This window comes from Gymnogyps californianus, chromosome 25, assembly GCF_018139145.2.
Source record: "Gymnogyps californianus isolate 813 chromosome 25, ASM1813914v2, whole genome shotgun sequence".
Classification (NCBI taxonomy): Eukaryota; Metazoa; Chordata; class Aves; order Accipitriformes; family Cathartidae; genus Gymnogyps; species Gymnogyps californianus.
The window spans coordinates 6,202,980-6,224,904 of record NC_059495.1 but is presented as its reverse complement, the minus strand read 5'-3'; the positions used below and the strand labels follow the sequence as shown (position 1 = coordinate 6,224,904).

The following is a 21,925-nucleotide window of genomic DNA, read 5'->3' as shown; positions in this document are numbered from 1 at the left end:
TGGGCGCTTTTAGGTCTGGAGGAAGACACCTCCGGCTAAGGCACGTTGCAGATCGAGCAGCAAAACATCAGGCACGCTGCATGGACCAGTGGTTTGCCACAGAGGCGAGTTCATCCCTGAACTCCTGCAGGCAATAGGCAGCGCTGGACGCTGCAGGGGACTCACCGGCCACGCGCTGTCCAGAGCCAGCTCCCGCTGCAGGCTGCGGTCAGAGCCAGGTTCCACGCAGGATGTCTCGCACAGAGAGGATCAGCAGCAGTTCGCAGCACGGAGCTATCTCAGCAAACAAAAGCACAAATGGTTTAATTCCATAGTGTCCCTGTTTGCAGTTAGCCCCCCCCAGACATGCCCCACAAAAAGACGTCCCTAAACTTGAGAGCTTATAGATGATATCCAGGAGATGCCTGGGATAACAGGGTGCCTGACTGAGGCACCACCCCAGGCACCTACAGCCATGGCACTACACTCCCGAATGAGGGACGCTGGAGTCCCACACCCCTCTCCCGGCCTCCTGGATTCAGCCAAAACTCACAGCCTCGGCCTGGAGCAAACGGGACCGCACGCTGCCCCATCTCACGGCAGATTTGGGAACACCAGTTCCTCCGTATACAACTCCAGGGCCTGCGCACCCCCACCCAGCACGGCATTGCTAGCGAAATATCACAGCCAGCCACGTCCAGCCCACCTCCTGGGGATACGAGGTCCTCCCCCAGCCAACCGCACAGGACATCTGTCCCATTTTCTCCTCACTCGCAAAAGATCCCAGCATCACGAATTCAGTCCCTGAATTTTCTAGCCTCTGATACACCCAGTCACGCCTGCTCCTCGCTGTGTCGGGAGGCGTTTCGTCACATCAGTTACAGAACAGTCCTGCCTGGACTGGGTGCAAAAAGGAGTGAACCAGCTCACCTGAAGGCATCGAAGCCTGGCGGTTGGCTCCCCGGCACCTGCACGCAGGGGAATTGCAGGGGGATGTTTCGGCACCCGCTGAGCACAGGACGCAACGTTTACTCGCTCTCCGTTGCGCCCACACATGCAGCTCCGGGATCCTGCCTCAGCCGGGAGGATACCTGGGCCGAGCAAGAAGAGTGCAGGAGATGCTTTTCCAAACAGAGGCGTGAATCCTGTGCAAGCAAAACCAAGAGAGAAGTGCGTTCAGACAGGTTTTGCTTTACCAGCGCCTCTTTGCCTCCCTAAAAGCCCCGGATGGCAGGCTGGCGCTAAGCACACGAGAGGCTTTGAGGGAGCCAGCTCAGTCCCAGGCATTGCAGATGCACAGCGGCAGGGTGGTCTCCGAGCGGCAGGCTCGGCCTCGCAGCCTTTCCTCGCGCTGGTGCGCACCGATCAGCGGTCCCTTCTCAGCCATCACTTGAGACAGGCTCTACGTTAAGCATCATCCGCCCTGAATTATTGGGGGGGTGTTTTGTGTTTTTTTTTTTTTTTTTTTTTTAAAAGCCTTTTTGGCTCAGGCATCAAATTCATCCTTGCTTTTGCCAGCATATTTCCTTTATGCCCCAAACATGCACATGCAACCGGGATCCGGTTACCTGGAAACACTGCACTCGTTTCTGCTCCAAGCAACCTCCCAGTGAACCTGTGATGAAGGGCTCCTTCCTCCCACCACCGTGGGCTCCCGATGTCAACCCAGCTAGAGGGGGATGACTGTAAGCCTTGTGTTTACAATCATCCGATGCACAAGGGAGGCGAGCAGAGACGAAAACACCGCGTTCGCTCCTTCGCGTCGCTTTGGACACGCGTTTACTGTGCCTGTAACTCAAGAGGAGTCTTGTTTGGATTGCGGTCTTGAGGGCTCCGGTTTGGCAAAGGGGGTATCAAAGAAGCGGTTGGGAGAAGAGCCAAGAACATCCAGGGATGGCTCAGCTATGACTCCAGTGTCACCTTCCCCTCGTCAGAGAAAGGCCAGTGCCCTTAAATCCACCTCCGGGGTTTCATAATCTGGTCTGGAGTATTTCTGTTGTGGAGAGAAAGGAGAGAGCGCAATTGCCCCCGGAAGAGGGAGGAAACCGGCATTACAACGACCACCCTACCCCAAAGCTTTGCAAGGACTCACTGCTTTAGAGCGGCGGGATAACAGCTTTGGATCCCTCCTTGACCAGCTTTTGTGCTCACCATCTCCCAAGGACTGGTAACTACCAACACGGAGCTGCAACTCCCTCCCAGCTAAAGCAAGCTAATATTAGGGGTGTCTAAAACCTCCGGCCACGACCCCCTGGCTTGTACAGGGGTCAGGAGAGAAGTAACAAAGAGGCAGAGCACTCTGGTTTGCTAGCAGCACCCAGTTCTCATCTTGAGTGCTGGCAGCTGACGTGCAGGAGCCCCAGGAAGGGTGCACAGAGACTGAAAGGAAGGGTGCTTTCCTAAGAGGATCCCATTTCTTTTGTCCTGGCAGCTGCCCCTCTCTGTAAGCCCTCTCGCTCATCCCACGTCTCTTCCTCTCTACCCAAGCTCCACGGTACAGCAACGGCTGCATCTGCTGAGCCTTCCCCCGGCACCCAACGCAGCTTCCCTCAACCTGGCTGGGGCCTCCCTCCACTGTCGCATGCTAGAAAGGAAAAAGATAACGACAAGACCGCTCTGCTTCCTCCTAGGAGGCACCTCGTAGGACCAGAGACCTGCAGGGTCTGGGCTCTGGTGGTAAGGCAGATGTGATTTCTGCCCTAGACAAACCCCGCCGTTCCCCAGCCTCGCATGAGAGCACAGAAATCTTTCCCCCTCACACGCTTTCCTCCCTGCTGCTGCTGGCTTATCGCAGCCTCTTAGAGCAAGAAGAGGAGGAGGAGGAGGAGTGCCAAGAGCAGGATTTCAGTAAAAGACAAAAATATTAAGTTAAAGATTAGCCCTGCCTTGGGGAAGCTGGGAGACATGCAAGGGGCAGGGGGCTCTCAGAGGCCTGGATCCATCCAAAACAGACAGGTCCTTTCGCTATCGCGCAGCCATTTCCCAGGCGTGTTCCCCTCTGATGCTCCCCCTCTGAAGGCAGACCCTCCTTCAGCACCCAGGTGACGACCCGCTAGTCTCCAACGGGTCCAACACACCTTGTCACGAACACAAGATTAGGACAGAAAAGATCTCCTCGTTGTAAGAGAGCCGCCTCCGGAGAGCGGTGGAGGAACCAAGAGCCCCAGCCAAGATTCACACAGCACCAGGGTGAGAAAGGCCCAATGAACTGGCCCACCAAAGGTCCGCTTTCAATACAGCAGGGCTACTCAGAAACCTCAGCTCCTGCTCCTACAGGAGCCAGCCCTTTGTCAGGATTCGAAATGAATAAATAAAAATGCAAGAAATACAGAAAAAACCCCGGGTCCCCGAGCTCTGACCCCACTAGATGTCTCTCTCGGCCAAGGCACAAGGGCTCCTGAAGCACCACCAGCAAGGAGGTCCAGGGAAGCGGCAAAGGGGCAGGTCTGCAGGCTGCAAGCCCCAGACCCCTCTCCCAAAGGCCAGAGGGGAGGGAGCCGAGAGGAGAAAGAAAGACTGCGTGGGCAGGGAAGGGAAACAGGCGTAGGCAGCGCTGGATGGAGGACAGAGCTAGGCAGCTCGCAGCAGCTGGCCTTGCCTGCAAGGTGCCTAAATGAGATGCTTTGAGGGGGGAAAGTAGCTCTGAATCAGCCTGGAAAGTCCCATCCCTCAGGTTAAAGGTCCAAGTCTAAGAGTTCACTGATGGCCAGCAGCCCGCTTGATTTATTCCTCCCTCCCCTCCCAGTCCACCAGCAGTTCCCAAGCTATTCCCCCGCTGCAGTCTTTCAGCCTCAGCACTCAGAGGCATCAGAGGAAACAGTCCTCCACTTGTTTCACATTAAAAGAAACCAGTTATCGGGCTCCCGACGCCGTGTTTCTTTTTGATAACGTGGGATTTGGGCAAAATAAACCCAGCCCTAGTTTGTACTCGGAGCTGGTCGGGGTGAAACGCTGCTGAGCTGGGGCTGGGAACTGTTAGCAGCCACACCGAGAAGCGGCGATACAAGGGGTTTGTATAATCCAGCAGCAGCAGCTTGGAGGTGGAGCAGAGTCAGACTTGTCCCCGGGCGCACAAAATATAAGAGGGTCTGACATTGGCGGCTCGTTGCACCGGTCGTCTTAGAAACTGTGAGAAAAGTAAAGAGATCGGGGAACCCAATGCAATCATTGGGGGCAACCTCTCACCCCAGGAAGCCAACACAAACAACGGGGTCAGGGAACAGGGAGCCGAGAGGATTTCATGCTGCTGGGAGCTATCGGGATACCTACGGGGGGCTGGGGTGGGGGGGGGGAAAGGAAAGGCTGCATCCCCTGGAAGTGAACCCAGGCAAGGCTGCCTGGAGGTCAGCACCCTGAGCAGCCGGTCCCAAATGGGAACAGATGACTTGCAGGAGGCGAGCCACCAGGAAAGCATGCCAGGTCTTCGGGAGGAATTACAGCTGATGAATCAAAGGAAAACATCCCACACAATTGCTTGGAAAGCCTGCTCGCACAGCCTGGCTGGGGCAGCCCAGCTGCTCCCATGGACGTGCACAGCGAGAGGACCGGGCTAGGGTCCTCTGAGCTACACAGACCGTCCTGCTCCACATCCCTTCTCTTTTGGATGCCACGTGCTATTCCAGGCAGTTTCACACCCACAGCAGTCCTGGGTGCTTAAGAAGCCCTCTTGGGGTCAAAGAGGATTTGACCCAGGGCACACGAAGCACTTTCTCCTACCCTTTTTCCACCTAGAAGATTTCAGTTTTCTCCAGACAAGGCATTAAGGCTCAGTCTTCCTCAGAGAGACGCCAGCACAGAGGCACCCTGCGGGGCACCAGCCTGACACACCGCAGAGGGCAGGCTATCCAGAAACGCTCGCTTTGTGCTCCCCCCCCCCCCCCCCCCCCGGCCACCGTGCTCCGGCCACCGTCAACGGGCACGGCAGCTGCCACCCCGCTCTGCTCCGTGCCCGGGCTGCGATTCACTTGATGACACAGCGGCCCCGGATCTCGCGCCAGCTCTCCTTCCGCTTGGCCGATCCCCGCTCCCCTGCCGCCTCCCGTCCTTCTGCTCGGCTGGCCCCAGGCGTCGATGCACGCCACGCGTCCCCAGCTCCCTTCCTCGCTCTCGGCTGGCCCCTTCTACCAGCAGATCTCCTTTGTGCTCACAAAGGCCAGCCCCACTACCATACCGGATCGCGTCCTTCTTTACGTCCGCTATACCAGGTGCTTGCTCACTCCTACAACCGAGCACGGCAAGGTTTAGGGGAGACCTCGCTTCCTTCTTGCCCGGCGTGTGCACAGCAAACCCAGCGGGGATGGAGAGCCTGCATGTTGCCCAAGTAGAGCTGAAGGAGGGGGAAACCTCTACAGACATTTTAGGGCTTGTCTTATCTGGGAGACAACAGCCTTTCGCACAAACACATGTGCCTGGCCACCAGTAAAGCATCCGTTCACGCTACCGCATGCTGTAACGCTAGCCTGTCCCTACTACTTACGAGCTTTGGAGAAAGCAGTTAGATAAAAAAGCAGCTGTGCAGCATCCAACATCCCTCACAAACTAGTAGGCTCAGGTTCTCGCCTCCTTCCTCCAAACCATTTTAGGGCTCGCAAACAAGAAAGCGGCAAGTTATCTTTGGCCCTCAAATCACCGCTTGTATTATTGCTTTGCAGTCACATCTGTGCCAGCAGGGAGAATCACTTCACATGCCACTGTCTGTCTGCCGATTTGTTTCCCACATGTACTCCCCAGCTCGCTGATGGGGAGATGAGCAGGGAAAAAAAAAAGAAAAAGAAGAAAAAATTAAATCCAGCACAGCAGCCAAGATTGTAAGTGGATTGTCTCCATAACATCCTTCAACAGCAGTGATCTCAATCCACTAGGCAGACTTTCTACCTCACAGTTACTCAAACTCTTATCTTATCACAGCTGAAGGCTCAGTGTAAGTGCCGAATGCCTCAGCCCCGCTTGGTTTCTCTGCCCAGTGACTCCTGTCTAGATTGCGCTGCTGAACTGGGGCTCCGCAGCCTGGAAGGGCAGGTTCCCCCCTCCCTCCCTCCCCAGGCCCAGATCCTGGATGCGCTGGGCGAACCAGCTCCCATCTCCCAATCTCGTGAGCATTGCAGCATCACCCCGATAGCGAGAGGGAAATACCTTTTCTCCCCTCTACCCCTTGGGAAACATCAAGTGACACTATTCACAGGCACGGCAGCCGCCGCAGAGTTCCTGGAAAGCGCCTGACTGAACACACGCCGGCATCCCGGCCGTCTGGCGCAGTTGGCAGGCATCTCGGGAGAAACCCAGGGCCGAGAGAGCAAAGCGGGGACCGAGGTGTGCCGGGCAGAGGGTCTGCCCAGGTTTGGGAGCACGGACTTTGGCAGAAAGGCAGTAGGAAAGCTCCAGGGGAGCAGGTTCCCAGCAGCTGCCACTCGACACGGAGCAGGCGAGCAAGCCACCTGCGCGATGAACCGGAGCTTGCACCTAATCCAGCACTTTCCCTCCCGGGGCTCACAGTGGGGGACAAGAATAACAGCAGCTTTTAGAATTCAGGAGCACACCGTCACCCACAGGGAACAGAAGATGCTTCAGCTAAGCCAGCTCTTACCGTCACCTCATTTAACTCCAGCTGTCGGGTGGTTCAGCTACTCTGAGATAGTGGCTTTGGCCTTCTCCAAAGAGATGGGAGTCTCTTACACGCTGATGACCCTAAGATCAAGAACGTACACTAAATGCCCATTTTTAAGCAGGCGAAGCTGGACAGAGTCCTCTGGTCTCAGGTCCATGCACAATCTAGCAGGGGGGTTCTTTCACACGAACAGCATATGGAGTTTTTCCCCTACCTTGCTCACCCCAACAAAGTACAAACCCCTCAGCAAGAAGAAAATGCCAGACCCTGATTTCCGTATTACCAATAGGTGAACCTGAAAAGGAAACATAAGAGCAGCCTCTCGGTAAGCTGCAGGAGACAGAACACAAGCCTCAAGCCTTGCGGTTCCAGACTGAGCTTCAGCAGCGGTCAGCATCACACTGATGGAGCACCTTTCTATCTAGCATTGAGCATCTATTAGGCCTAGTCAGAAGACAAAGCATCCACCCTACCCCACTTACAGCCTCTCTTAGAGCAGTCCAGAGGACTTCTTTATGGGACACAGGAGGCAGGTAGTTGCCCCTCTGAACTGCCAGGTTGAACATCTACAACGGAGAGCGTGGCTGTTCCTCCAGAGCAATACAACCAGCAGCTTCTCCTCAAGAGAAGCCCCTATGGGACATGACAGTCTGAGCCGCAGCTCAGTTGTTTCCCTACCAGGAGCAGACAACTGCAGGACCGGTAAATTCACCTTGGGACCCCTCATCTGGAATGAATTCTTTCCGCGGCACATGCCAGCGCTGCAAGGCCTTGCCTCAGCGGAGATCTCCAGCGGTCCTCGCGGCAGCCCAGCCTCTTCGTGCAAGCACAGCTACCTACAGACACAGCAACGGGCTGCGAGAGCACGCAGAGAGGGTAACCAGCGGGACAGAAAGACATTTTGTGACACAATGAGTGGACAGACAGCATCTTTCAGCAGGAAACGCTATACCCAAGGCATTGCTCCTCAGAACAACAGCGTCCTGGTCTAGAGTTCATTGGCACAGGCAAAATCTTTCACATCTGCTGCACTTACAGTAAGAAGGATGACAGCTTCTTTACGAATACACAGAGCTTCCAAAGAAGAACAGCATGGAGGGTTGCCTTGGAGACTGCAGTAAGCAATGTGCTGCCAGATGACTGGGTCTCATACCACAGCAGGCACTTGCCAGAAGGGTGATCTCAGCGGTGTGCGCTGCATTATCAAACATTCCTGGAGGAAAGACTGATACTCTGCAAGGATCGGGTGAATCAGGCCGCGTGGAAGGTGGTTCTTTATGTTACCATTAGTCATGTTCTTTGGCTTTGTCCCCCCTCCACCCCCCCAGCACGGCCACAGCGCTGGTCAGAGCACAGAAACCTCTCTTCCCCGAGCAAGCAGCAGTTCCTCCCTCTGCACGCAGAGGTTAGCCGGACCGGCGTGCGGCACAGGGCCGTGAGGGGAGCGCAGACCCGCTAACCACCCTCCATTTCCCTGGCAGAGGCACGAATACACCATCGCTCCCCATGCCTCCTCAAACCGGGGTAGAGAACGAGGGTTGAAGACCCCACCACTCATTTCAGATAAACCACGAAACGGCTTCCCAAGCGATCCTTGACAAACAACAAAGCTCTCCATCGTATGATATATTACACTGCCACAGACCTCTTAACCACTACCAACTTTCCACCCTGCCCTAAATATTTCTGGAATTATCTTAGCGGTGGACCATTGGACTTGCTTCTAGTTTTGTCCCTTGCACAGTCACGCTTTAAAAATTTATTTCCCCCTTCTTGTGCAGGCTCCCAGGTGACAGGGTATCCAAGGTCTGATCCCACTCATCTTTCATGGAAAACAGCTTTATCCCGTCATGACCGATCTATTTAGCAGACAATATTTTAAGAATTACTTCAGCATTACAGTCAAGCTACTGGTTACACAGCATTGGCAGCACAGACAGGATAAGCAAAGAAAGCAATCCATGGGAGAATCCTCAGCTTGTTAAGAAAAAAAAAAAAAAAAAAAAATCAAGCTACTTGACTAAGTACTCAGCACAAGCAATGCCTAAAATAAAAACAGCAATTGCCACGCGTTCAGTTTGCCATGTAGTTCAACATTTCAGGGGCAATCTTTCCGGTTTCCACCAGTCGCAGGTACATTTATATTCTATAGAAGAAAACCTTTCCCAAACCTGTAACTCCTATAAAGGACCACAGCTCTCAGTACTCATACTACCTACGCTATCAATGCTTGTCAGTCTTCAAGACAAGCGTCACCATGGTGGCACCGTAACATTCTCCTTTCAAAAGCCTTTTTAGTCAGGACGTGTATGGAAGTGACCCAGAAAGAGTTAACCAGTACTCAAGTAGTGTGATGAGCATTAACCCACTGTAGCTTCGTACCGGCCACTCTTCCAGTGCAAGGCTGGAATCAAGGAGGGGAACAGATCAGGTGGAGGACTAGGAAAACATCTCTCATGGTGAGCAATCTGCCAGGCTCCCAAGGGAAACCACAAAAGCCCTGCTGCTTGAGTCACTTAAAACTGGACCCAGTACAGGAAAATCTAGTGTAGGGAACAAGCCTTTCCCCATAGGGGGAAAATGGAGAAGTTGGATGACCTTAGATCTTTCCCATCTCCAGTTTTTGCGGTTCCAGAAATTTGCAGAGGCAATAGCTTACACAGCGCAGAACAGGTAAGTCGGACGATTAACACTTGCTAACAAACCTGCCAGAGTGAGTCAACCCGATCCACGCAGCTCATACAACAGCATTCGGGCCCTGGACTGCTAGGGCTGCGCTCAGCTTGGAGGCAAGGAGTGGCTTCTAATGAGAGAAGAAACGTTAGCAGCTGCAGGAAAACCCACAACCTATGCAACAGCCAGGACAACGCAGGACCATGAGTTTCCAACAGCCACCTTGGTGGCTTTTAGTCTTGACTGATCAAATCTCCAAGCTCAAACATTTGAGACAGAAGTTCCCTGACAAGGAATTTACGCTTTGCATAGTGGAAGTGTGGTGTTTACGTGTTTTCAAACAAATTCTTCCAGTTACTCACTAAGTCCAAGGCTTCAGAAAAACTAATAGTCAAGGAAACAACCCCAGTAACGCTGAACAGGATACTGCTGCTTTTGTTGTTAAGAGCCACACGCTTCAGAAACAGACTTATTTACTAGCTGGGGTGAGGAAGAAGAGCTAGGAAAAGCTCATTCCTTGATTAATATCAGCCTCTCGTGCTTTCTTTTGGAGACAACTGCTGCTAATGTCTGGAAGATACTGGACTAGACATATCATTAGTTTCCTAGCAAATCCCAGCAAGCCTAAGATAACTCGAATACACGGCTCATCCATCAGAGATCTGCACTGGCCGCCGCGTTCCCCAAGACACTAGCAGATAAACCCACAAAGAGAAAAAAAAAAAATCGACCCTCAGTCTGCCTGGATCTCTGGAAGGCAGCAACTGCCCGTGCAAGGACACCTGCCCTTGACAGAGACTTGGCAGATCAGCTAGGAGGTCTATGGCCATTGTCATTCTAGCAGAGAGCCAGCCTGCCTGTTAAAGCAAAGTATTTGCAGGGTGATGAATTCTGATTTCAAGATAATTTATAGCCTTAGTAAATAAACAGGCTTACGGCTGTTTAAACAGTCATACATAATAGCCCTGTGCAAGCACACTGAAGAACAGAGGAGTTGTCCGAGCTGGGAACAGATAGAGGTAAGCACAGGAAACTCAAAACACTTCCCCCCATCAGAAATGAAACTCTTCCCCTCTCAAAAACACCGCCTCGCCCCACTCCCCCAAACATAGTTCTCACTCACCCTTCTACCCACATCTCTGCGCCAGAAATCCAAGACATTTTTAATATGACAGGGTATCACGTCACCTTTCCCCACGTGCCTTTTACGCTGCTCGATCCAACTTGCTGCACACGAGTTCACACCGATTTCACCCCACCTGTTTGGGCAACTGTATACAGTCCAAATTGTAGTTACAGCTTTTGCTATTGTTAAGCTTTTGTACTTTTGTGTGGTTTGGTTTTTTCCTTTCTTTTTTTTTTTAAATGGGATTGATAGGACTGGAAAGCCTGCAGACTGGTTTAGACACTTAATTAAGACACCTTTGAAACCAGGGTCGTGGGGATTCACTTGATTTTTGTTCTGTTACCAGAGGTGTTTTAGAGGGGCTGCCTGTTCCACAGCACGACTACAGCCACGGTCATCGGGGCTGGGGCAGAGGCAGGGAAGGAGCAGAGATGTCCTTTGCTTCATTCTAGATGTATTCCTGCAGGCAAGCTGCAATAACAAGAGAAATTAAGGGCTGAAGGCACCAACTTGGGAGAAAGCAGCTAAAAAGTGCACGAAAGGAAACAGCCGGCCTACAGATACTGAAACACACTAATCCTCTGGACAGTGGAATTATTCTGGACAATGCAAGGGACTGGATATTCCCTAGCAGTCATGGGACGAGAGGAAAGGGAAAATTTCAGCTGCCTACCAAGGACTGCTCCCAGGAGGAAGGTTCAGATGAATCTCTTCTTCCAGGGAAGGGACAGAGCGTTCTCCCTGCAACCAGCTTATCACCCCATTGCGGCACGCGCTGGGGAATATAGGAACAGCCCTGCCACGGCCAGGAGCACGGAGGAGATGAACTCATTCCCTCCCCCATGCGCTTGTTCCTATAGATCAAGCCACTCGGAATGTTTATCCCATGTTTCGATCATGCCTGTGGGCCTGCTTGGCTTGCCACCCTGAAGAGATCGCAAGCAAGGAAAGGTAAATTGCCAGCCAAGAGCAGCAAGGTCTCTGGCCCCACACGACGGCTAGGATGTGTTCAGCAAGACGCCCACCCCAAGCAAAGCTATTACAGACTCGGAGCAGTATGCCCTGCTGTTTGCCGCTGGGCTTGCTGGCACCTAGGCCAGGTACACGGTCAGGGCAGCAAGGAGAGCTCAGCGAGCTGGAAAGCTGTTCCGACCATACCTTACACCAGACCGAAGGAAAGCGCAAGTTAGAGACAACAGGAGCCACGGATGAGGGAGAAGACGGTCGTGTCCGTACAGGATCTGAATAGCCTCTCTTGGAGAAGAGACAGCTTCTATGCCAGCCTGCCGCTGCCTTGTCGAATAGCCTCGGGCAATCCTCTCAGCCCCTCCGTTTCCTTCTCTAAGACAGGACAATACTTCAGAACCACCTTTGTAATGAGAAAACACACAAGACGTTACTATTACAGCAGATGACCTCATACAGACATGCAGAAGGCTTCACCCCAGCAACTACGTTTCACAGAGGTGACGTTTCCTCACCTGGGGAAACAGCGCAGGGCTGGCAATAGCTCCCAGGAGCCTTAAGCGTTGGTCCCTCTCCAATTACCGCGTTTCACCCAAAGCAAACACAGCTCACGCTGCGAAGGCTGCCAGGGCTGCCCATCCCTCCCTCGCCCAGCAGGAAGGGTTCACGGATAGGTGGAAGGAAAGCTGAGCACACGTCCTGGTCCTGGCCCTGGCCCAGGAGGTTGGCATCTGAGTTCATACGTTGGGATTTGGAGCTGAATTGCCACAAAACTCAGAGAGGCTCAAGATACAGCCCGTGTCACGTCTATACATGTGCTATGCCTACGTCTGAGCCAACTGGAAGTCCTGTGGCCGCATTAACTCAGTGCCAAGTCAGCACTAAAGGATCCCGCCTCTTAACTGAGTTCACCACTGCTACAGGGTGCCAGTTCAGACCTGGTTCACGTCCAAATGTCTCTGAACACAGGCAAAATGAACACGCATCTACCTGCAAAATACCATGCAGAGACACCCAGAAAGAAACAGGCCAGGTTCAGAGTGAAGTCAGGCTCTCCAGGGACACCGTCTCCTGAAGGTTAATTCCTCAATATCCTGGAGCGGATAATTCCCCACTCGCCCAGAGCACGGCGAACCACGGTAGCAAGTTACCTAAAGTCACAGGACGCACAAGAAAGATAAAAACTCAGGTTGGCTAAAGCTTCATCTCACGTCTGACCCAGAACACCATCAGAACAGCTAGGGCACCTAACACCAGGCCAGGCACTAGTTGGTGCCGCACGGAACACCCAGAGGTACCTCTAACTGATCTACTGTCCCTTCTGCCTCAGAAACTTAGAGAGGGGTTTAGGATATTTCCCAAACCTTCCCACCAGATCTAGTTTCTGCTCACAGGCGTAGGTGTTACTGAGAATCGCTGCTGCTGGGAAGAATTGTTCAGCAAACACGCTTTGAACAGGATCCATATAGAAGAGGTTTGTATTTCCTGAATGGAAACGAAACCCCTTTATATAGGCTGGATTGGAGATTCAAGGGCCAAACTGTTCCCTTCAGACCTTATTTTCTTTGGACCTTGAGTATACCCCACATGAGACATCTGGCACAGAGCTTAGAGGATACAGTTTGCTTTGGCACTGGCTGGGTTTTGGAGCTCACAGTGTTTAAATAGGATTTTACGAATTGAACAGTCCCACTCTCTTCTGTAACGCTTCAGATGAAGGTTTCCACATATGCCTTTAATAGAGATTCACTAAGACACTTATTGCATGTTAAATAAACATCACTCAGTGAAATAGAACACCCTCATTGAGGATTAACAAACATACAATTCAGTCAGGCTTCTGCAGCTGTTAAACCTCAAATACAACTTCAATGTCATAATCAGTCATTTTATTAAGATAATAATTGCCCTATTAATGGTAATTAAATGACTAATGCCTTTACACTCCTGTGACGCTGTTCACCGATAACTCCTAAAGCAGACGCAGCCATCGATTCCCTCTCCAGAGGGGCCGAGGTTAGTTAACAGGAGAGCCAAGAGTTGGTCACTGTCCACTACTCCAAATAAGGTTCCAGACGGAAGTGAGAGACATGTGATCTGGTTTTTTGGAGAATGAAGGAGGCGTGTGCCAAAAAAGAAATGAACATCTTCCTGAAAAGTTATGGGCGGGTTAGTTAATCCAAAGGACGAGAGACCCAAGCTTGTTTGTAACCGGGTAAGCAGGGCAGAGCAAAAACTACTGGCCAACATCACCAGCTGTAGAGCTAGCAAAGTAGAACGGGATCACTGCCCTAACCACAAGGCCTCCTTACACGCGCACGTCACGCCAAGAACATCCCACCCGGACCCTGTTCGGAGGGCTGGGGAAGCCCAGGCAACCTGCAAGTCCGGCACTCCGCTCCGAGGCACTCAAGCCATCCAGGAGCCAGAAGGGGAACGGAGGACGCCGATTTGCAGCCTGCGCCTCCCAGCGCGACCTCGCAAGCGGAGCTCTTTTCCCCCAGGAACGTCTCGAGCTATGCAGGCTCCCAGCTCTGTGCTCAGTACACCAGACACAGCTGTTCAGCCCCCAGTCTAGGCACTCGTGCGGTAGTCGGGACCAGACTCCGTTGCCCGGCTGTTCAGGCTGACCTTCCATCGTGAGATGGACCAGATGTTCCAGCATGGGCTACGAAGGGGCTTAGCAGCAGCCTCGGCGCCTGAAGCCAAAGCTATGTCGTAACACTTGGCTGCCTACGCAGAGAGATTCCCCTGCCCCTCATTCCCAGATTTTTGGTAATGATTATTACTTTAAAAGTTTAAAATAAAGAAAGCAAAAGTGGATTCCTTGCATCCTCGTCATTTTAATTGGAAGAATATCTTCCATAAATGGTAAACGTAATTGACTTCATCTCAGAAGAGGCAGGGAGGAGCAAGTTATCACTTGCCATGTGATAGTAACCTTTATTGTAGCTCAGGGATTCAACCTATTAGCACAGGCAGGCTCCCATTTGTTAGACTATAAAACAACACATTGCCAAGCCCTATAATGGGCTGCAGACTTAGATATTGATTAATTGTTAAAGTATCTCCGAAATGTACTATGTTAAAAGGGAAATGACCTCATGTTTCCTTTGAGACTCTTCACCTTCCTCCTGCTCCAAGAATTTCTACAGCATGGCTTGCTGCGATCCCTGCCATCCCCTTGCTGCAGGGGACTCCAGCACGACTCGCACGAGCCCTTTTTCAGAGCTCAGTTCAACCTCTAAAGCAATGCTAACCAAACTCGGCTCAAAAAAACCAACCCAAACAGACTCCTTGTTATCCTGTTCGCCTCTCACTCAAGCTTCCTCTACTGGCATTGAGGGGAAAAAGGGAAAGAAAAAAGGGGGGGTGAAAAAAAGGGTCAGATTCAAGCCAAAAGGTTTGCAAAGACTGACCTCTGTGCTTCAGGTCACTTCATAATTAGACATGCTGTGGTTCGAACACAGAAAATGAGAATGAGAGAGAAGATAGAGCTTTGCCAATCCCTTACAGTTTTTCCACGGGAGGCACTGCCTGTACTGAGCCCCTGAGCCTGTGCATGGTACGGTGAACCAAGCCCACCCAGACACCCTACACCTCTGCCTGACTTGCAAACACAGGGCTGCATCCCTAAGTATACCCATAGGTGATTTTTATTTCATTCGCTTCTTTCCTGCTCTTAAGGATCAGTAAGAAGCTAGGAGCACCAAAGGCTCTTGAGATACACAAGCACACATAAATGTCATACCGGCGTGCCAAAGTAGGCACGTTTGAAATTCAAGGTGCTTGGATCAGAGTGCGATCTCAACAGGAGAGAAACGCTGAATCCTGCTCCAAGCCCGAGGCTCCGGAGAAGACATTCGGCAAGACCGGGAAGGGGAGGCTGGTAACCATGACAACCACTCATTTCTTAGCATCAGACAACAAGAATGACTCCCGAAGACACAGGCCCCATGACCACTGCCTCCATCTCCCTTGTCCTGGGAGGGCTCTCCATTAGTCAGAACTACACCCAGGAAAGAAACACAGGCTCCCCCTTAACTGAGAGACCCCCCCCAACAACCATACCTCCTCCTCTCGGCACACTCATAGGAAGCTGCTGAATTTCATACTTCTGGGTCGCAATCTTCCCCGTTTCCCAACTAATACGGACGGATGCTGGGCCGTCACCTCTGAGCATTTGGCTTCCAAAGGCTGAGAACAACCAAATGGAAGAGCCATATGAAAATCAACCAGATGGGTGCTAGGAAACAGACAAAGCTTAAGGAAATCCACCATTTCGTGGCAGAGCTGCATCCATCTAGAACAGCAGAAACGATTCTGAAACATGTAACTTCATTCTCATTGTTATTCACCGTACATGTCAGGTAAGCAGCTTTCATCTCCACTGGGCAACCACATCACTGATTTTTATGATCTGGGCACAGCGCATAAAATTAAGAATAAAATTAAAACTATTCAGATCTCAGCACTAACACGATTGTGGCGCTGGCAAAAGGCACTGAACAATGCAGCACCCTCGCCCCCCCCCAGCCCACCTCCCAGGCATCTTAAACAGCTCACACAAGTAAATTCTTCCCCCTACCTTTCACTGCCTTCACGTCAGCTGCATCCTTCCAGCACTTGGGGCACCTTTTGATTGTGTTGTCCTCTCGGCGTGTTCATCCGTCTACTAAACAGAGAGCCGCTCCAATAAAAGCTTCAGTTCTTCAAGACAGTCATTTCTTGTTGTTATCTGCCCCTGTTTCAGGGAGGCGAAAGGGCTTCTAGATCCCTGGCCACCCAAGGCCAAGCAGCCGGTCAAGCTAGAAATGGAAACTAAGGACTGGGGGGGGAAACACTGAATTACTTCTGCAAGTTTCTTAGCTCTCAGCCTCAATTCAGGCTTTTTCTAGATGACCTTTGCTTTCTCAAAGTGAGGGGTTTTTTTTCAAAAACTGAAACACATGTACCCTTGCCTCCTTTCCCAGCAGCATTCCCTAGCTCTCCACTTCCCAGAGCGCCTGATTACATAGAAATGCAGTCACTGCACAGCTTTATCCCCCCACCCCAATTCAAATAGCATTGGTACTTTAGCATGATGCTGTACTACTCACCTCACCTTGGTTTTCCCCGCGTGTTGCCAACCACAGGATCCTGAAAGCAGCACAGCTTGGTCTCCCAGATCTGACACAGACGAGTTTCAGCCAGGGTCTCCAACATTCACCTCCTGCAAAACCATATTCCCGTTTAGAGCTCCTCTCCTTGAAGCCTCCAGTTCCCCAGGAAGGGCTACCAAAGCTGACCAAGCAGAAGGCAAGGCTAGCCAGCTCTTTCCCCCCCAGGATGAGCAGCATTTAAGCCCAGGCAGATGCTCATGTTTAGCCTAATTGGCAGATTTGGGTCAAGCTGCACCTGGTCCCAAACCAAGCCCGGCCTAAAGTGAACCCACCTTGTCCCCACCACAGACATACACACCCCAATGTCCACCCCATCTAGCCAGCTGCCCAAGCCGCTTCCTCCGCGCCAAATAAAACCGCCCCATGGGGTCGCTCCCAGATGACCAGTTAGCCAGCCGAACTGGGAGTCACGCTACCTGTGTTTGGCTCCTGGCTCTGTGCAAGTCATGCCATTTCCCTGTGCTAAAGCTCCGATGCCAGGATTAGACATCTGCTCTGGGGGGACCTTTGGGTGGCTACGGACCGGGACATGCACCCTTCCCACGCCAGCTCAAAATCCGATGCAGGGCAGCTTCTCAGCCGCTGGCAAGCTCCTGCCTTCCCACGTGGCTCCGTCGCAGAGGGCAGCGGTTGCCTATTCAGAAGGGAAGACTGGCCAACAAGAAAACAGCCCGAGCGCCTGTATTTTCCTAGCTAAGGGTTCATCGTCCTTGAACACCTGCTTTTCTGGCTTGTGTTCGCTGCAAGGCACTCCGTGCAATCCACATAGCCCAAAGAGAAACTCTGTGCCATAATGAGAGCCAGGACTGTTTCAGATGTCAGTATCTACAGCTGCTGTGTTGATTTTGAGGGAACAAATGTGCCTAGTGAAGCAGAGAGGTTAACATAACCCTGTCACTGCTCCACGCTACAAAAAGCATTAAGGTTCAAGGAGCGAGTACAGAGATCTGCGGTGAGTACACAAAAACCTTATTTGGAAATGTACTGATTTAAACACACAAAAGAATAAGAAGGGAAACAAAATGCACAGAATTTCAAAACTGACATCAAATGAGCCCTGCAGAATGAGCTTTTAATTAAACCGTATTAAAGGCCTCTTTTTCAGAAAAAAGGACAGGGGCTTAAAGCTGTCCTCTTCTTTAAAAGATTTTGTAAAGTCGTTCTCACGAGGAGACGAAAGTTGCTGGGGGATTGAGTTTTGAGCTGGGGAAGACAGGGACCACCCTGCCTGTGGCAAGAGCAGCAGAAAGGAGAGGAAGACGACACTTCTGGGCTGGGACATCGTCTGGCTGATCCGGTTCTTTCTTTCACGACTAAGCGCAGCCCACTCGAACAACAGCGATCAGGGTTGAGAGCTCAGGGCAGCATTTTGGGCAGAAGAGTCAAAGGCAGGCAACCGGTCTGCTTTAACCCCAGCACTGGGGTCTCGCAGGGGCTTTCTATCTGGAGAGCAGATGCACACGCGTAGGTTGGGAAACGAGGAGGGAGAAGATATGGCAGGGACAGGAAAGGGGAAAGGCAATTATGGTCTACAACTCTGTGTTGTATTTCAAGCCTGTGGCTGAAAGCTTCTCTCCCTTTACTTCCAAAATGCTTCTTACCCTTCTTACTACTTACAGGGAAGAAGGTGCTACATGAACACAGGGTCTTAATATGGCGCCCTTCAGTTGTTGGAAAAAAAAATGCAGAAAACAAAATTTTAAAGGATCCCACAAACAAAAAAAACCATCAGGAAAAAACTCTGCTGGACTACATAAGGAAATGAATTCCCCTAATTACCACAAGATGCTCCCCAAGTCTGACAGTATCTCTTGGAGCAGATGTGTTCAAATAATATTTCCTCAGCCTCCAGCCTGCGTGGGCAGATTCCAGCACCAGCCACTAATGTTAAAAAGTACCTAATGAGCATCGACATGAAGAGACTGCCTTGGCTTTTGGTGTCTGCATTTTTCCTATCCGCCAGACCAAGCTCCAAACATTTTGTTGGTATTATTCACATCAGAAAGTGCTTGATTTTAAAAAAAACAAACCGCTAAAACCTGGATCCATGAAAGCAATTGCTAGAAAGGAAGGACTGGAGTCCTTGAAGTTCTTCGGTAGACAGAGTAAGAGCAAAGGGGCAGGTCCGAGCTTTTTCTAACAGCGACAGCAAACTCTGCCTGCCTTGCTCAGAAGCCCCTGCAGGTGTTATTTAGGGATGAAGCATTATACACACTCACACATACATCCCAAGCAGGTTTCTCTCACCAATTTCCCATGTGATTAGCTGTATTCGAAATGCTGCGTAGCGATGGAGGTTCTTGGAATGATATCTTCGCCGATCAACAGGCAAGTTTGCAGCTGCAGAAATGCAGCAGATAAAATTATGCCAAGTTTTTTTCCACTGTGCTTCCCTTGCTGCTTGGGAAGGGACTGTCCAAAGATCTCAGAGATTTTGTAGCAGACCCAAGAACAAATGTTCTGAATTCTGCCATCCGTTGCTTCCCCTCTACCACCGGTGTTATATAGCTGCTCTACAAATGTTTAAGTGGAGGTCATTATAACAGCTTGTAAAGAACGACTTCACAAGAGTCTCTTTTCCACTTCCCTCTCCCTTCTCCCCATTCCTCTGTTCAGAGCAAGCTCGCTCTCCTTCTCTCCTCAGTAATCCACATTTACGCTCAGAAAGCAACTGCTTTAATCAGACAATTTCTGCTTTAAACGGAAAAAAATGTCCTGAAATGAGGGGACTCTGGGAAAATTTGCCTTCGCCTGTGGTAGCCACCCGACCTCTTATCAGAGCGATGCTGGGCATGGCCCTCGCAGGGCTCCATGAGGACAGAGATGGGATAGCTTCTTGGAAGAGCTGGAAATGAAGAAATGCTACCTGAAACCTTGCCAGTTAATCCTTCAAAGGGTGAAGGACAGGTCCCTACAGCACCACCCTGACAGCAGGTATCTTCCCTGCTTGTTCCGAGCTCAGTTTCGGAATCCAAGATCTTGTCCTACTCAGGGCCCCCTTCTCTACCCCCACTCTCCATCCTCGTTTCTGAACGAGCTCCAAGGTTGATTTCCTGCGTGTTTGAATAGGACCAGCTTGACACAGCCTGCCTTGGGATGAAATCACCAACTTGGCTTGCCTTCTGTCTGAAAAACAAATCCTTCTGCAGGGCTTTCATCTAGAAAAAGGACAAGGATTCTGAAACGCAGGCAGGCCTCTGCCAAGTTCCTGTGAACTGCTGCCTGAGTAAAGCTTATGTTTGCTGTGTATTTAGCTTAGCTTTAATAAAGGTTACCTAGCTGAGATTTTACACTAAAAATAATCAACGACCCTCCTCCTGTTTGCTCCCCTAGTAGCTCAAAATAAGGAAGGAGAAACACAGGTACGTGAGATACGGAGTGCTTACCGGGACTAGCTGTTTTCAAAGAGGAATGGGAAACCATGCATGGGGAAATCTCACACACTGTGTGAGCAAAGGCCAGGGCAAGCTCGGAGAAAGGGAAACTAAGACAACCAGCCTCAAAGTGACAGGGTTCTAAAGTAATTCCTTCTTTCCATTTGCCTTCTTCCACGACCAAATCTTCCAAGGTATTTAGGTACCTGGTGGGAATAACGTCTTCTGGGATAGCTGGGCTTCAGCTTTCCTGTTACTCTGCAGAAAATGGTGATGACGACGCTAACTTACGGGGAGCCGAGAGCTCTGCACGCATGGTACGCAAGCAGTATCATGCAACGGCACGGTGGTATGACACGCTCTGGGGGCCTGCTGCACGCTGTGGTTCCTGCACTGGTTTTGGGACAGGGTTGCTTCTACGACAGTCCTCAAATTTGACAAGCAATTGATGGACTCTTTTAGCTAGCGATGGTAGCATTGGCATCCTAAATGAGTGAGATGCCAAAATTATAAGGTACCTATCGTACTTGGTTTGCCCTTAAACCTTGAAACTAGCCCAAGGCCCGACTCTGCCCTTCCCCAACCCCTCTAATTTCCTTTCCCAGAACAGAAAACACAGTCTCTGTGCTCGCACGGAAAGGACCGGAGATGGGCAGTAGGCTTCCCTCTCCCCAGCAAAGTGCTGGAGCACAGAAACGCAATAGGAGCTGTGGGCTCAGTGACGACAGTTTGTTACAGGAGGGTTCCTGTACTCCAGGAGTTTCTCAGCCAAGCTCATTAGCCCAATCCTCCTCAGCTTAGGTGAAGCTGAACCACAAAAGAAGGCGCTACAACCGTACTAGGCTGTGAAGGTGTTTGCTGGGCACGTGCAAGCGGCTGCAGGCAAGGCTGGGTTACGTATCTACTCTGCAGGAGCTTGCACTGATTCATGCTAACACTTCTCCTCGTTGGAGAGCTGGGGTCTGAAAGCCACCATATGGTTATCATTGGTACCGGAGAAGCATGTGGCCAGGACATGTGTAACTCACATTTTCCTCTGGACCACACTCAGCCTGCACTTGTTTACTGTGGGGGAGGGACTGGAAAAATCATTGACTCACTGTCAGGAACAAAACATTTAAAATCTTGAATTGAAAACGACTCTTTTTTTAACAAAGCTTTTCTGCTGGTGCAGAGGAAAGGGAACAAGTATTGAGTGGGAAAGTTTGGGGGCTGCACAGTGGTTTTTTGCCTCAGCGGTTAGAAGTGGGAGGGATATACTGAAGGGACAGCTCTTTCTGGCACTGCTCTAGCCGATGTCAGGTTTCTACTCCGGCCTTGCCGTAGTCTGTTGTACCTGGTTGAACCCATACAGAAAAATAAAGAGCCACGCTACCTCTATTCCTCAAGTCATGTCTGGTTTAGGTATTGCTGCCCTTAGAAATGTCTCTATCAGAAATGAAACTCAGATGGGAACCCTGTATCTCAAACTACCCACCCGTCAGCTAGGATATAGTGATGTAGACAGACCAAAATGGCACTCTGCAAATAGCCCATACGGTGCTAAAATGCCGTGTGCTGGGAGAGGAGGGGATTAAAGGTTTAACGTGGAATTCAGTGCGTTTCAGGTAAAATACACAGCTGTGCTGAACATTTACAGGCAACTTTGTGCATAACATTTTGCAGCATATCGCTGCAAGTGTATTAATATGCATTTTGCATATGAAGGGGTCAAAGCTTGCAATGCCTGTGTAGTTCTAACAGTCTTGTTTGATCTACAACGGAAGAAGAAAATAAGCCTGGAGAAAAACCAAAGACCTAAAATGGCTGTGGGCGAAAAGGCCTCAAATTTGGGCAACGCTACCCTCTGCCCTGTTCCACAGCTAAATTCAACAGCTGCACTTGCGTCTGGTTCAGTGAGGCTGGCTGAAATGCATTCATCTACTCACAAAGCTCCTGTAGATCTAAGGAGGCTCTGCTGGGTCTAAGAGCTGAGCCAAGCTTAAGCCTGGATTCTGTTGCATCCAGCTCCATTTGCCACGATGGATTCTGCCAAGCTCGC

General features: G+C 51.0%; 1 long non-coding RNA gene across 1 annotated transcript; it reads right to left on the bottom strand.

Annotated features, from left to right (window-relative positions):
• Positions 1-1,893: 1,893 nt before the first annotated feature.
• On the bottom strand, positions 1,894-16,549 carry LOC127025881 (uncharacterized). Its single transcript, XR_007767705.1, has 4 exons — positions 16,448-16,549; positions 15,937-16,092; positions 15,420-15,545; positions 1,894-1,972 (listed from the first exon to the last, which is right to left on the bottom strand). It is a non-coding gene; the product is annotated as an uncharacterized LOC127025881 (long non-coding RNA).
• Positions 16,550-21,925: the final 5,376 nt, after the last annotated feature.